Consider the following 10,133-nt stretch of genomic DNA (forward strand, 5'->3'; position numbering starts at 1 on the left):
AGTTGAGCATGTTTTAGGGTCATATTTCGTCCGTTGGTTTAGGGGTATGATACTCGCTTCGGGTGTGAGTAGTCCCGGGTTCAAATCCCGGACGGACCCGAGTTTTGCAGAAGAAATTTGGTGACTATTTAAATGCAACGAGTTATATTGTAGGCCTACAAGTGTAGCATGTTTCAGTGTCATACATGGTCCGTTGGTCTAGGGGTATGGTATTCGCTTCGGGTGTGAGTGGTCCCGGGTTCAAATCCCGGACGGACCCGAGTTTTTGCAGAAGTAATATGGTGACTATTCAAATGCTACGAGTTAAATTGTAGGACTACGAGATGAGTATGTTTCAGTGTCATACTTCGTCCGTTGGTCTAGGGGTATGATACTCGCTTAGGGTGCGAGTGGTCCCGGGTTCAAATCCCGGACGGACCCGAGTTTTGCAGAAGTAATTTGGTGACTATTTAAATGTAACTAGTTAAATTGTAGGAATACGAGCTGAGCATGTTTCAGTGTCATACTTCGTCCGTTGGTCTAGGGGTATGATACTCGCTTCGGGTGTGAGTGGTCCCGGGTTGAAATCCCGGACGGACCCGAGTTTTTGCAGAGGTAATTTAGTGACTATTTAAATGCAACTAGTTATATTGTAGGCCTACGAGTTGAGCATGTTTCAGTGTCATACATGGTCCGTTGGTCTAGGGGTATGATACTCGTTTCGGGTGTGAGTGGTCCCGGGTTCAAATCCCGGACGGACCCGAGTTTTTGCAGAGGTAATTTAGTGACTATTTAAATGCAACTATTTATATTGTAGGCCTACGAGTTGAGCATGTTTCCGTGTTATACATGGTCCGTTGGTCTAGGGGTATGATACTCGCTTCGGGTGTGAGTGGTCCCGGGTTCAATTCCCGGACGGACCCGAGTTTTTGCAGAGGTAATTTAGTGACTATTTAAATGCAACTAACTACAGGGTAGGCCTATGAGTTGAGCATGTTCTATTTCATACATGGTCCGTTGGTCTAGGGGTATGATACTCGCTTTGGGTGCGAGTGGTCCCGGGTTCAAATCCCGGACGGACCTGAGTTTTTGCAGAGGTAATTTAGTGACTATTTAAATGCAACTAACTACAGAGTAGGCCTATGAGTTGAGCATGTTATATTTCATACATGGTCCGTTGGGCTAGGGGTATGGTACTCGCTTAGGGTGCGAGTGGTCCCGGGTTCAAATCCCGGACGGACCCGAGTTTTTGCAGAAGTAATTTGGTGACTATTCAAATGCAACGAGTTAAATTGTAGGACTACGAGTTGAGCATGTTTCAGTGTCATACATGGTCCGTTGGTCTAGGAGTATGATACTCGCTTCGAGTGTGAGTGGTCCCGGGTTCAAATTCCGGACGGACCCGAGTTTTGCAGAAGTAATTTGGTGACTATTTAAATGTAACTAGTTAAATAGTAGGACTACGAGTTGAGCATGTTTTAGGGTCATATTTCGTCCGTTGGTTTAGGGGTATGATACTCGCTTCGGGTGTGAGTAGTCCCGGGTTCAAATCCCGGACGGACCCGAGTTTTGCAGAAGTAATTTGGTGACTATTTAAATGCAACGAGTTATATTGTAGGCCTACAAGTGTAGCATGTTTCAGTGTCATACATGGTCCGTTGGTCTAGGGGTATGGTATTCGCTTCGGGTGTGAGTGGTCCCGGGTTCAAATCCCGGACGGACCCGAGTTTTTGCAGAAGTAATTTGGTGACTATTTAAATGCAACTAGTTAAATTGTAGGACTACGAGTTGAGAATGTCTCGCTGTCATACATGATCCGTTGGTTTTGGGGTATGTTACTCGCTTCGGGTGTGAGTGGTCCCGGGTTCAAATCCCGGACGGACCCGAGTTTTGCAGAAGTAATTTGGTGACTATTTAAATGTAACTAGTTAAATAGTAGGACTACGAGTTGAGCATGTTTCAGGTTCATATTTCGTCCGTTGGTTTAGGGGTATGATACTCGCTTTGGGTGCGAGTGGTCCCGGGTTCAAATCCCGGACGGACCCGAGTTTTTGCAGAGGTAATTTAGTGACAATTTAAATGCAACTAACTACAGGGTAGGCCTATGAGTTGAGCATGTTATATTTCATACATGGTCCGTTGGGCTAGGGGTATGGTACTCGCTTAGGGTGCGAGTGGTCCCGGGTTCAAATCCCGGACGGACCCGAGTTTTTGCAGAAGTAATTTGGTGACTATTCAAATGCAACGAGTTAAATTGTAGGACTACGAGTTGAGCATGTTTCAGTGTCATACATGGTCCGTTGGTCTAGGGGTATGATACTCGCTTCGGGTGTGAGTGGTCCCGGGTTCAAATCCTGGACGGACCCGAGGTTTGCAGAAGTAATTTGGTGACTATTTAAATGCAACTAGTTAAATTGTAGGACTACGAGTTGAGAATGTCTCGCTGTCATACATGATCCGTTGGTTTTGGGGTATGTTACTCGCTTCGGGTGTGAGTGGTCCCGGGTTCAAATCCCGGACGGACCCGAGTTTTGCAGAAGTAATTTGGTGACTATTTAAATGTAACTAGTTAAATAGTAGGACTACGAGTTGAGCATGTTTCAGGTTCATATTTCGTCCGTTGGTTTAGGGGTATGATACTCGCTTTGGGTGCGAGTGGTCCCGGGTTCAAATCCCGGACGGACCCGAGTTTTTGCAGAAGTAATTTGGTGACTATTCAAATGCTACGAGTTAAATTGTAGGACTACGAGATGAGCATGTTTCAGTGTCATACTTCGTCCGTTGGTCTAGGGGTATGATACTCGCTTCGGGTGTGAGTGGTCCCGGGTTCAAATCCCGGACGGACCCGAGTTTTTGCAGAGGTAATTTAGTGACTATTTAAATGCAACTAACTACAGGGTAGGCCTATGAGTTGAGCATGTTTTATTTCATACATGGTCCGTTGGTCTAGGGGTATGATTCTCGCTTTGGGTGCGAGTGGTCCCGGGGTCAAATCCCGGACGGACCCGTGTTTTTGCAGAAGTAATTTGGTGACTATTTAAATGTAACTAGTTAAATAGTAGGACTACGAGTTGAGCATGTTTTAGGGTCATATTTCGTCCGTTGGTTTAGGGGTATGATACTCGCTTCGGGTGTGAGTAGTCCCGGGTTCAAATCCCGGACGGACCCGAGTTTTGCAGAAGAAATTTGGTGACTATTTAAATGCAACGAGTTATATTGTAGGCCTACAAGTGTAGCATGTTTCAGTGTCATACATGGTCCGTTGGTCTAGGGGTATGGTATTCGCTTCGGGTGTGAGTGGTCCCGGGTTCAAATCCCGGACGGACCCGAGTTTTTGCAGAAGTAATATGGTGACTATTCAAATGCTACGAGTTAAATTGTAGGACTACGAGATGAGTATGTTTCAGTGTCATACTTCGTCCGTTGGTCTAGGGGTATGATACTCGCTTAGGGTGCGAGTGGTCCCGGGTTCAAATCCCGGACGGACCCGAGTTTTGCAGAAGTAATTTGGTGACTATTTAAATGTAACTAGTTAAATTGTAGGAATACGAGCTGAGCATGTTTCAGTGTCATACTTCGTCCGTTGGTCTAGGGGTATGATACTCGCTTCGGGTGTGAGTGGTCCCGGGTTGAAATCCCGGACGGACCCGAGTTTTTGCAGAGGTAATTTAGTGACTATTTAAATGCAACTAGTTATATTGTAGGCCTACGAGTTGAGCATGTTTCAGTGTCATACATGGTCCGTTGGTCTAGGGGTATGATACTCGTTTCGGGTGTGAGTGGTCCCGGGTTCAAATCCCGGACGGACCCGAGTTTTTGCAGAGGTAATTTAGTGACTATTTAAATGCAACTATTTATATTGTAGGCCTACGAGTTGAGCATGTTTCCGTGTTATACATGGTCCGTTGGTCTAGGGGTATGATACTCGCTTCGGGTGTGAGTGGTCCCGGGTTCAATTCCCGGACGGACCCGAGTTTTTGCAGAGGTAATTTAGTGACTATTTAAATGCAACTAACTACAGGGTAGGCCTATGAGTTGAGCATGTTCTATTTCATACATGGTCCGTTGGTCTAGGGGTATGATACTCGCTTTGGGTGCGAGTGGTCCCGGGTTCAAATCCCGGACGGACCTGAGTTTTTGCAGAGGTAATTTAGTGACTATTTAAATGCAACTAACTACAGAGTAGGCCTATGAGTTGAGCATGTTATATTTCATACATGGTCCGTTGGGCTAGGGGTATGGTACTCGCTTAGGGTGCGAGTGGTCCCGGGTTCAAATCCCGGACGGACCCGAGTTTTTGCAGAAGTAATTTGGTGACTATTCAAATGCAACGAGTTAAATTGTAGGACTACGAGTTGAGCATGTTTCAGTGTCATACATGGTCCGTTGGTCTAGGAGTATGATACTCGCTTCGAGTGTGAGTGGTCCCGGGTTCAAATTCCGGACGGACCCGAGTTTTGCAGAAGTAATTTGGTGACTATTTAAATGTAACTAGTTAAATAGTAGGACTACGAGTTGAGCATGTTTTAGGGTCATATTTCGTCCGTTGGTTTAGGGGTATGATACTCGCTTCGGGTGTGAGTAGTCCCGGGTTCAAATCCCGGACGGACCCGAGTTTTGCAGAAGTAATTTGGTGACTATTTAAATGCAACGAGTTATATTGTAGGCCTACAAGTGTAGCATGTTTCAGTGTCATACATGGTCCGTTGGTCTAGGGGTATGGTATTCGCTTCGGGTGTGAGTGGTCCCGGGTTCAAATCCCGGACGGACCCGAGTTTTTGCAGAAGTAATTTGGTGACTATTTAAATGCAACTAGTTAAATTGTAGGACTACGAGTTGAGAATGTCTCGCTGTCATACATGATCCGTTGGTTTTGGGGTATGTTACTCGCTTCGGGTGTGAGTGGTCCCGGGTTCAAATCCCGGACGGACCCGAGTTTTGCAGAAGTAATTTGGTGACTATTTAAATGTAACTAGTTAAATAGTAGGACTACGAGTTGAGCATGTTTCAGGTTCATATTTCGTCCGTTGGTTTAGGGGTATGATACTCGCTTTGGGTGCGAGTGGTCCCGGGTTCAAATCCCGGACGGACCCGAGTTTTTGCAGAAGAAATTTGGTGACTATTCAAATGCTACGAGTTAAATTGTAGGACTACGAGATGAGCATGTTTCAGTGTCATACTTCGTCCGTTGGTCTAGGGGTATGATACTCGCTTCGGGTGTGAGTGGTCCCGGGTTCAAATCCCGGACGGACCCGAGTTTTTGCAGAGGTAATTTAGTGACTATTTAAATGCAACTAACTACAGGGTAGGCCTATGAGTTGAGCATGTTTTATTTCATACATGGTCCGTTGGTCTAGGGGTATGATTCTCGCTTTGGGTGCGAGTGGTCCCGGGGTCAAATCCCGGACGGACCCGTGTTTTTGCAGAAGTAATTTGGTGACTATTTAAATAGTAGGACTACGAGTTGAGCATGTTTTAGGGTCATATTTCGTCCGTTGGTTTAGGGGTATGATACTCGCTTCGGGTGTGAGTAGTCCCGGGTTCAAATCCCGGACGGACCCGAGTTTTGCAGAAGTAATTTGGTGACTATTTAAATGCAACGAGTTATATTGTAGGCCTACAAGTGTAGCATGTTTCAGTGTCATACATGGTCCGTTGGTCTAGGGGTATGGTATTCGCTTCGGGTGTGAGTGGTCCCGGGTTCAATTCCCGGACGGACCCGAGTTTTTGCAGAAGTAATATGGTGACTATTCAAATGCTACGAGTTAAATTGTAGGACTACGAGATGAGTATGTTTCAGTGTCATACTTCGTCCGTTGGTCTAGGGGTATGATACTCGCTTAGGGTGCGAGTGGTCCCGGGTTCAAATCCCGGACGGATCCGAGTTTTTGCAGAGGTAATTTAGTGACTATTTAAATGCAACTAACTACAGGGTAGGCCTATGAGTTGAGCATGTTCTATTTCATACATGGTCCGTTGGTCTAGGGGTATGATACTCGCTTTGGGTGCGAGTGGTCCCGGGTTCAAATCCCGGACGGACCCGAGTTTTTGCAGAAGTAATATGGTGAGTATTCAAATGCTACGAGTTAAATTGTAGGACTACGAGATGAGCATGTTTCAGTGTCATACTTCGTCCGTTGGTCTAGGGGTATGATACTCGCTTAGGGTGCGAGTGGTCCCGGGTTCAAATCCCGGACGGACCCGAGTTTTGCAGAAGTAATTTGGTGACTATTTAAATGTAACTAGTTAAATTGTAGGAATACGAGCTGAGCATGTTTCAGTGTCATACTTCGTCCGTTGGTCTAGGGGTATGATACTCGCTTCGGGTGTGAGTGGTCCCGGGTTGAAATCTCGGACGGACCCGAGTTTTTGCAGAGGTAATTTAGTGACTATTTAAATGCAACTAGTTATATTGTAGGCCTACGAGTTGAGCATGTTTCAGTGTCATACATGGTCCGTTGGTCTAGGGGTATGATACTCGTTTCGGGTGTGAGTGGTCCCGGGTTCAAATCCCGGACGGACCCGAGTTTTTGCAGAGGTAATTTAGTGACTATTTAAATGCAACTAGTTATATTGTAGGCCTACGAGTTGAGCATGTTTCAGTGTCATACATGGTCCGTTGGTCTAGGGGTATGATACTCGCTTCGGGTGTGAGTGGTCCCGGGTTCAATTCCCGGACGGAGCCGAGTTTTTGCAGAGGTAATTTAGTGACTATTTAAATGCAACCAACTACAGGGTAGGCCTATGAGTTGAGCATGTTTTATTTCATACATGGTCCGTTGGTCTAGGGGTATGATACTCGCTTTGGGTGTGAGTGGTCCCGGGTTCAATTCCCGGACGGACCCGAGTTTTTGCAGAGGTAATTTAGTGACTATTTAAATGCAACTAACTACAGGGTAGGCCTATGAGTTGAGCATGTTATATTTCATACATGGTCCGTTGGGCTAGGGTTATGGTACTCGCTTAGAGTGCGAGTGGTCCCGGGTTCAAATCCCGGACGGACCCGAGTTTTTGCAGAGGTAATTTAGTGACTATTTAAATGCAACTAACTACAGGGTAGGCCTATGAGTTGAGCATGTTATATTTCATACATGGTCCGTTGGGCTAGGGGTATGGTACTCGCTTAGGGTGCGAGTGGTCCCGGGTTCAAATCCCGGACGGACCCGAGTTTTTGCAGAAGTAATTTGGTGACTATTCAAATGCAACGAGTTAAATTGTAGGACTACGAGTTGAGCATGTTTCAGTGTCATACATGGTCCGTTGGTCTAGGAGTATGATACTCGCTTCGAGTGTGAGTGGTCCCGGGTTCAAATTCCGGACGGACCCGAGTTTTGCAGAAGTAATTTGGTGACTATTTAAATGTAACTAGTTAAATAGTAGGACTACGAGTTGAGCATGTTTTAGGGTCATATTTCGTCCGTTGGTTTAGGGGTATGATACTCGCTTCGGGTGTGAGTAGTCCCGGGTTCAAATCCCGGACGGACCCGAGTTTTGCAGAAGTAATTTGGTGACTATTTAAATGCAACGAGTTATATTGTAGGCCTACAAGTGTAGCATGTTTCAGTGTCATACATGGTCCGTTGGTCTAGGGGTATGGTATTCGCTTCGGGTGTGAGTGGTCCCGGGTTCAAATCCCGGACGGACCCGAGTTTTTGCAGAAGTAATATGGTGACTATTCAAATGCTACGAGTTAAATTGTAGGACTACGAGATGAGCATGTTTCAGTGTCATACTTCGTCCGTTGGTCTAGGGGTATGATACTCGCGTAGGGTGCGAGTGGTCCCGGGTTCAAATCCCGGACGGACCCGAGTTTTGCAGAAGTAATTTGGTGACTATTTAAATGTAACTAGTTAAATTGTAGGAATACGAGCTGAGCATGTTTCAGTGTCATACTTCGTCCGTTGGTCTAGGGGTATGATACTCGCTTCGGGTGTGAGTGGTCCCGGGTTGAAATCCCGGACGGACCCGAGTTTTTGCAGAGGTAATTTAGTGACTATTTAAAATCAACTAGTTATATTGTAGGCCTACGAGTTGAGCATGTTTCAGTGTCATACATGGTCCGTTGGTCTAGGGGTATGATACTCGTTTCGGGTGTGAGTGGTCCCGGGTTCAAATCCCGGACGGACCCGAGTTTTTGCAGAGGTAATTTAGTGACTATTTAAATGCAACTATTTATATTGTAGGCCTACGAGTTGAGCATGTTTCAGTGTTATACATGGTCCGTTGGTCTAGGGGTATGATACTCGCTTCGGGTGTGAGTGGTCCCGGGTTCAATTCCAGGACGGACCCGAGTTTTTATAGAGGTAATTTAGTGACTATTTAAATGCAACTAACTACAGGGTAGGCCTATGAGTTGAGCATGTTTTATTTCATACATGGTCCGTTGGTCTAGGGGTATGATACTCGCTTTGGGTGGGAGTGGTCCCGGGTTCAATTCCCGGACGGACCCGAGTTTTTGCAGAGGTAATTTAGTGACTATTTTAATGCAACTAGTTATATTGTAGGCCTACGAGTTGAGCATGTTTCAGTGTCATACATGGTCCGTTGGCCTAGGGGTATGATACTCGCTTCGGGTGTGAGTGGTCCCGGGTTCAAATCCCGGACGGACCCGAGTTTTTGCAGAGGTAATTTAGTGACTATTTAAATGCAACTAACTACAGGGTAGGCCTATGAGTTGAGCATGTCTTATTTCATACATGGTCCCTTGGTCTAGGGGTATGATACTCGCTTTGGGTGTGAGTGGTCCCGGGTTCAAATCCCGGACGGACCCGAGTTTTTGCAGAGGTAATTTAGTGACTATTTAAATGCAACTAACTACAGGGTAGGCCTATGAGTTGAGCATGTTCTATTTCATACATGGTCCGTTGGTCTAGGGGTATGATACTCGCTTTGGGTGCGAGTGGTCCCGGGTTCAAATCCCGGACGGACCCGAGTTTTTGCAGAAGTAATATGGTGACTATTCAAATGCTACGAGTTAAATTGTAGGACTACGAGATGAGCATGTTTCAGTGTCATACTTCGTCCGTTGGTCTAGGGGTATGATACTCGCTTAGGGTGCGAGTGGTCCCGGGTTCAAATCCCGGACGGACCCGAGTTTTGCAGAAGTAATTTGGTGACTATTTAAATGTAACTAGTTAAATTGTAGGAATACGAGCTGAGCATGTTTCAGTGTCATACTTCGTCCGTTGGTCTAGGGGTATGATACTCGCATCGGGTGTGAGTGGTCCCGGGTTCAAATCCCGGACGGACCCGAGTTTTTGCAGAGGTAATTTAGTGACTATTTAAATGCAACTAACTACAGGGTAGGCCTATGAGTTGAGCATGTTTTACTTCTTACATGGTCCGTTGGTCTAGGGGTATGATACTCGCTTCGGGTGCGAGTGGTCCCGGGTTCAAATCCCGGACGGACCCGAGTTTTTGCAGAAGTAATTTGGTGACTATTCAAATGCAACGAGTAAAATTGTAGGACTACGAGTTGAGCATGTTTCAGTGTCATACATGGTCCGTTGGTCTAGGGGTATGATACTCGCTTCGGGTGTGAGTGGTCCCGGGTTCAAATCCTGGACGGACCCGAGGTTTGCAGAAGTAATTTGGTGACTATTTAAATGCAACTAGTTAAATTGTAGGACTACGAGTTGAGAATGTCTCGCTGTCATACATGATCCGTTGGTTTTGGGGTATGTTACTCGCTTCGGGTGTGAGTGGTCCCGGGTTCAAATCCCGGACGGACCCGAGTTTTTGCAGAAGTAATTTGGTGACTATTCAAATGCTACGAGTTAAATTGTAGGACTACGAGATGAGCATGTTTCAGTGTCATACTTCGTCCGTTGGTCTAGGGGTATGATACTCGCTTCGGGTGTGAGTGGTCCCGGGTTCAAATCCCGGACGGACCCGAGTTTTTGCAGAGGTAATTTAGTGACTATTTAAATGCAACTAACTACAGGGTAGGCCTATGAGTTGAGCATGTTTTATTTCATACATGGTCCGTTGGTCTAGGGGTATGATACTCGCTTTGGGTGTGAGTGGTCCCGGGTTCAAATCCCGGACGGACCCGAGTTTTTGCAGAGGTAATTTAGTGACTATTTAAATGCAACTAACTACAGGGTAGGCCTATGAGTTGAGCATGTTCTATTTCATACATGGTCCGTTGGTCT

General features: G+C 46.1%; 35 non-coding genes across 35 annotated transcripts; all 35 read left to right on the top strand.

Annotated features, from left to right (window-relative positions):
• Positions 1-187: 187 nt before the first annotated feature.
• Positions 188-259, top strand: TRNAP-CGG (transfer RNA proline (anticodon CGG)). Its single transcript has one exon. It is a non-coding gene; the product is annotated as a tRNA-Pro (tRNA).
• Positions 260-348: 89 nt separating this feature from the next.
• Positions 349-422, top strand: TRNAP-AGG (transfer RNA proline (anticodon AGG)). The gene has a single exon. It is a non-coding gene; the product is annotated as a tRNA-Pro (tRNA).
• A 247-nt stretch (positions 423-669) lies between these two features.
• TRNAP-CGG (transfer RNA proline (anticodon CGG)) lies at positions 670-741 on the top strand. The gene has a single exon. It is a non-coding gene; the product is annotated as a tRNA-Pro (tRNA).
• An 89-nt stretch (positions 742-830) lies between these two features.
• TRNAP-CGG (transfer RNA proline (anticodon CGG)) lies at positions 831-902 on the top strand. Its single transcript has one exon. It is a non-coding gene; the product is annotated as a tRNA-Pro (tRNA).
• An 88-nt stretch (positions 903-990) lies between these two features.
• Positions 991-1,062, top strand: TRNAP-UGG (transfer RNA proline (anticodon UGG)). Its single transcript has one exon. It is a non-coding gene; the product is annotated as a tRNA-Pro (tRNA).
• An 88-nt stretch (positions 1,063-1,150) lies between these two features.
• Positions 1,151-1,222, top strand: TRNAP-AGG (transfer RNA proline (anticodon AGG)). The gene has a single exon. It is a non-coding gene; the product is annotated as a tRNA-Pro (tRNA).
• A 409-nt stretch (positions 1,223-1,631) lies between these two features.
• Positions 1,632-1,703, top strand: TRNAP-CGG (transfer RNA proline (anticodon CGG)). Its single transcript has one exon. It is a non-coding gene; the product is annotated as a tRNA-Pro (tRNA).
• Positions 1,704-2,112: 409 nt separating this feature from the next.
• Positions 2,113-2,184, top strand: TRNAP-AGG (transfer RNA proline (anticodon AGG)). Its single transcript has one exon. It is a non-coding gene; the product is annotated as a tRNA-Pro (tRNA).
• An 89-nt stretch (positions 2,185-2,273) lies between these two features.
• Positions 2,274-2,345, top strand: TRNAP-CGG (transfer RNA proline (anticodon CGG)). Its single transcript has one exon. It is a non-coding gene; the product is annotated as a tRNA-Pro (tRNA).
• Positions 2,346-2,754: 409 nt separating this feature from the next.
• Positions 2,755-2,828, top strand: TRNAP-CGG (transfer RNA proline (anticodon CGG)). Its single transcript has one exon. It is a non-coding gene; the product is annotated as a tRNA-Pro (tRNA).
• Positions 2,829-3,235: 407 nt separating this feature from the next.
• On the top strand, positions 3,236-3,307 carry TRNAP-CGG (transfer RNA proline (anticodon CGG)). The gene has a single exon. It is a non-coding gene; the product is annotated as a tRNA-Pro (tRNA).
• Positions 3,308-3,396: 89 nt separating this feature from the next.
• TRNAP-AGG (transfer RNA proline (anticodon AGG)) lies at positions 3,397-3,470 on the top strand. The gene has a single exon. It is a non-coding gene; the product is annotated as a tRNA-Pro (tRNA).
• A 247-nt stretch (positions 3,471-3,717) lies between these two features.
• On the top strand, positions 3,718-3,789 carry TRNAP-CGG (transfer RNA proline (anticodon CGG)). Its single transcript has one exon. It is a non-coding gene; the product is annotated as a tRNA-Pro (tRNA).
• Positions 3,790-3,878: 89 nt separating this feature from the next.
• TRNAP-CGG (transfer RNA proline (anticodon CGG)) lies at positions 3,879-3,950 on the top strand. The gene has a single exon. It is a non-coding gene; the product is annotated as a tRNA-Pro (tRNA).
• Positions 3,951-4,038: 88 nt separating this feature from the next.
• On the top strand, positions 4,039-4,110 carry TRNAP-UGG (transfer RNA proline (anticodon UGG)). Its single transcript has one exon. It is a non-coding gene; the product is annotated as a tRNA-Pro (tRNA).
• An 88-nt stretch (positions 4,111-4,198) lies between these two features.
• Positions 4,199-4,270, top strand: TRNAP-AGG (transfer RNA proline (anticodon AGG)). The gene has a single exon. It is a non-coding gene; the product is annotated as a tRNA-Pro (tRNA).
• A 409-nt stretch (positions 4,271-4,679) lies between these two features.
• TRNAP-CGG (transfer RNA proline (anticodon CGG)) lies at positions 4,680-4,751 on the top strand. The gene has a single exon. It is a non-coding gene; the product is annotated as a tRNA-Pro (tRNA).
• A 410-nt stretch (positions 4,752-5,161) lies between these two features.
• On the top strand, positions 5,162-5,235 carry TRNAP-CGG (transfer RNA proline (anticodon CGG)). Its single transcript has one exon. It is a non-coding gene; the product is annotated as a tRNA-Pro (tRNA).
• Positions 5,236-5,628: 393 nt separating this feature from the next.
• On the top strand, positions 5,629-5,700 carry TRNAP-CGG (transfer RNA proline (anticodon CGG)). Its single transcript has one exon. It is a non-coding gene; the product is annotated as a tRNA-Pro (tRNA).
• An 89-nt stretch (positions 5,701-5,789) lies between these two features.
• On the top strand, positions 5,790-5,863 carry TRNAP-AGG (transfer RNA proline (anticodon AGG)). Its single transcript has one exon. It is a non-coding gene; the product is annotated as a tRNA-Pro (tRNA).
• Positions 5,864-5,949: 86 nt separating this feature from the next.
• TRNAP-UGG (transfer RNA proline (anticodon UGG)) lies at positions 5,950-6,021 on the top strand. Its single transcript has one exon. It is a non-coding gene; the product is annotated as a tRNA-Pro (tRNA).
• Positions 6,022-6,110: 89 nt separating this feature from the next.
• On the top strand, positions 6,111-6,184 carry TRNAP-AGG (transfer RNA proline (anticodon AGG)). Its single transcript has one exon. It is a non-coding gene; the product is annotated as a tRNA-Pro (tRNA).
• Positions 6,185-6,431: 247 nt separating this feature from the next.
• On the top strand, positions 6,432-6,503 carry TRNAP-CGG (transfer RNA proline (anticodon CGG)). Its single transcript has one exon. It is a non-coding gene; the product is annotated as a tRNA-Pro (tRNA).
• An 89-nt stretch (positions 6,504-6,592) lies between these two features.
• On the top strand, positions 6,593-6,665 carry TRNAP-CGG (transfer RNA proline (anticodon CGG)). Its single transcript has one exon. It is a non-coding gene; the product is annotated as a tRNA-Pro (tRNA).
• Positions 6,666-6,752: 87 nt separating this feature from the next.
• TRNAP-UGG (transfer RNA proline (anticodon UGG)) lies at positions 6,753-6,824 on the top strand. The gene has a single exon. It is a non-coding gene; the product is annotated as a tRNA-Pro (tRNA).
• A 248-nt stretch (positions 6,825-7,072) lies between these two features.
• Positions 7,073-7,144, top strand: TRNAP-AGG (transfer RNA proline (anticodon AGG)). Its single transcript has one exon. It is a non-coding gene; the product is annotated as a tRNA-Pro (tRNA).
• A 409-nt stretch (positions 7,145-7,553) lies between these two features.
• On the top strand, positions 7,554-7,625 carry TRNAP-CGG (transfer RNA proline (anticodon CGG)). Its single transcript has one exon. It is a non-coding gene; the product is annotated as a tRNA-Pro (tRNA).
• A 410-nt stretch (positions 7,626-8,035) lies between these two features.
• TRNAP-CGG (transfer RNA proline (anticodon CGG)) lies at positions 8,036-8,107 on the top strand. Its single transcript has one exon. It is a non-coding gene; the product is annotated as a tRNA-Pro (tRNA).
• Positions 8,108-8,517: 410 nt separating this feature from the next.
• TRNAP-CGG (transfer RNA proline (anticodon CGG)) lies at positions 8,518-8,589 on the top strand. The gene has a single exon. It is a non-coding gene; the product is annotated as a tRNA-Pro (tRNA).
• Positions 8,590-8,837: 248 nt separating this feature from the next.
• Positions 8,838-8,909, top strand: TRNAP-UGG (transfer RNA proline (anticodon UGG)). The gene has a single exon. It is a non-coding gene; the product is annotated as a tRNA-Pro (tRNA).
• Positions 8,910-8,998: 89 nt separating this feature from the next.
• Positions 8,999-9,072, top strand: TRNAP-AGG (transfer RNA proline (anticodon AGG)). Its single transcript has one exon. It is a non-coding gene; the product is annotated as a tRNA-Pro (tRNA).
• Positions 9,073-9,318: 246 nt separating this feature from the next.
• TRNAP-CGG (transfer RNA proline (anticodon CGG)) lies at positions 9,319-9,390 on the top strand. The gene has a single exon. It is a non-coding gene; the product is annotated as a tRNA-Pro (tRNA).
• Positions 9,391-9,479: 89 nt separating this feature from the next.
• Positions 9,480-9,551, top strand: TRNAP-CGG (transfer RNA proline (anticodon CGG)). Its single transcript has one exon. It is a non-coding gene; the product is annotated as a tRNA-Pro (tRNA).
• A 249-nt stretch (positions 9,552-9,800) lies between these two features.
• TRNAP-CGG (transfer RNA proline (anticodon CGG)) lies at positions 9,801-9,874 on the top strand. Its single transcript has one exon. It is a non-coding gene; the product is annotated as a tRNA-Pro (tRNA).
• Positions 9,875-9,960: 86 nt separating this feature from the next.
• On the top strand, positions 9,961-10,032 carry TRNAP-UGG (transfer RNA proline (anticodon UGG)). Its single transcript has one exon. It is a non-coding gene; the product is annotated as a tRNA-Pro (tRNA).
• Positions 10,033-10,133: the final 101 nt, after the last annotated feature.

Source organism: Phalangium opilio, unplaced genomic scaffold (genome assembly GCF_054372755.1).
Source record: "Phalangium opilio isolate 3A_F unplaced genomic scaffold, DU_Popi_V2 ptg000094l_1, whole genome shotgun sequence".
Taxonomy (NCBI): Eukaryota; Metazoa; Arthropoda; class Arachnida; order Opiliones; family Phalangiidae; genus Phalangium; species Phalangium opilio.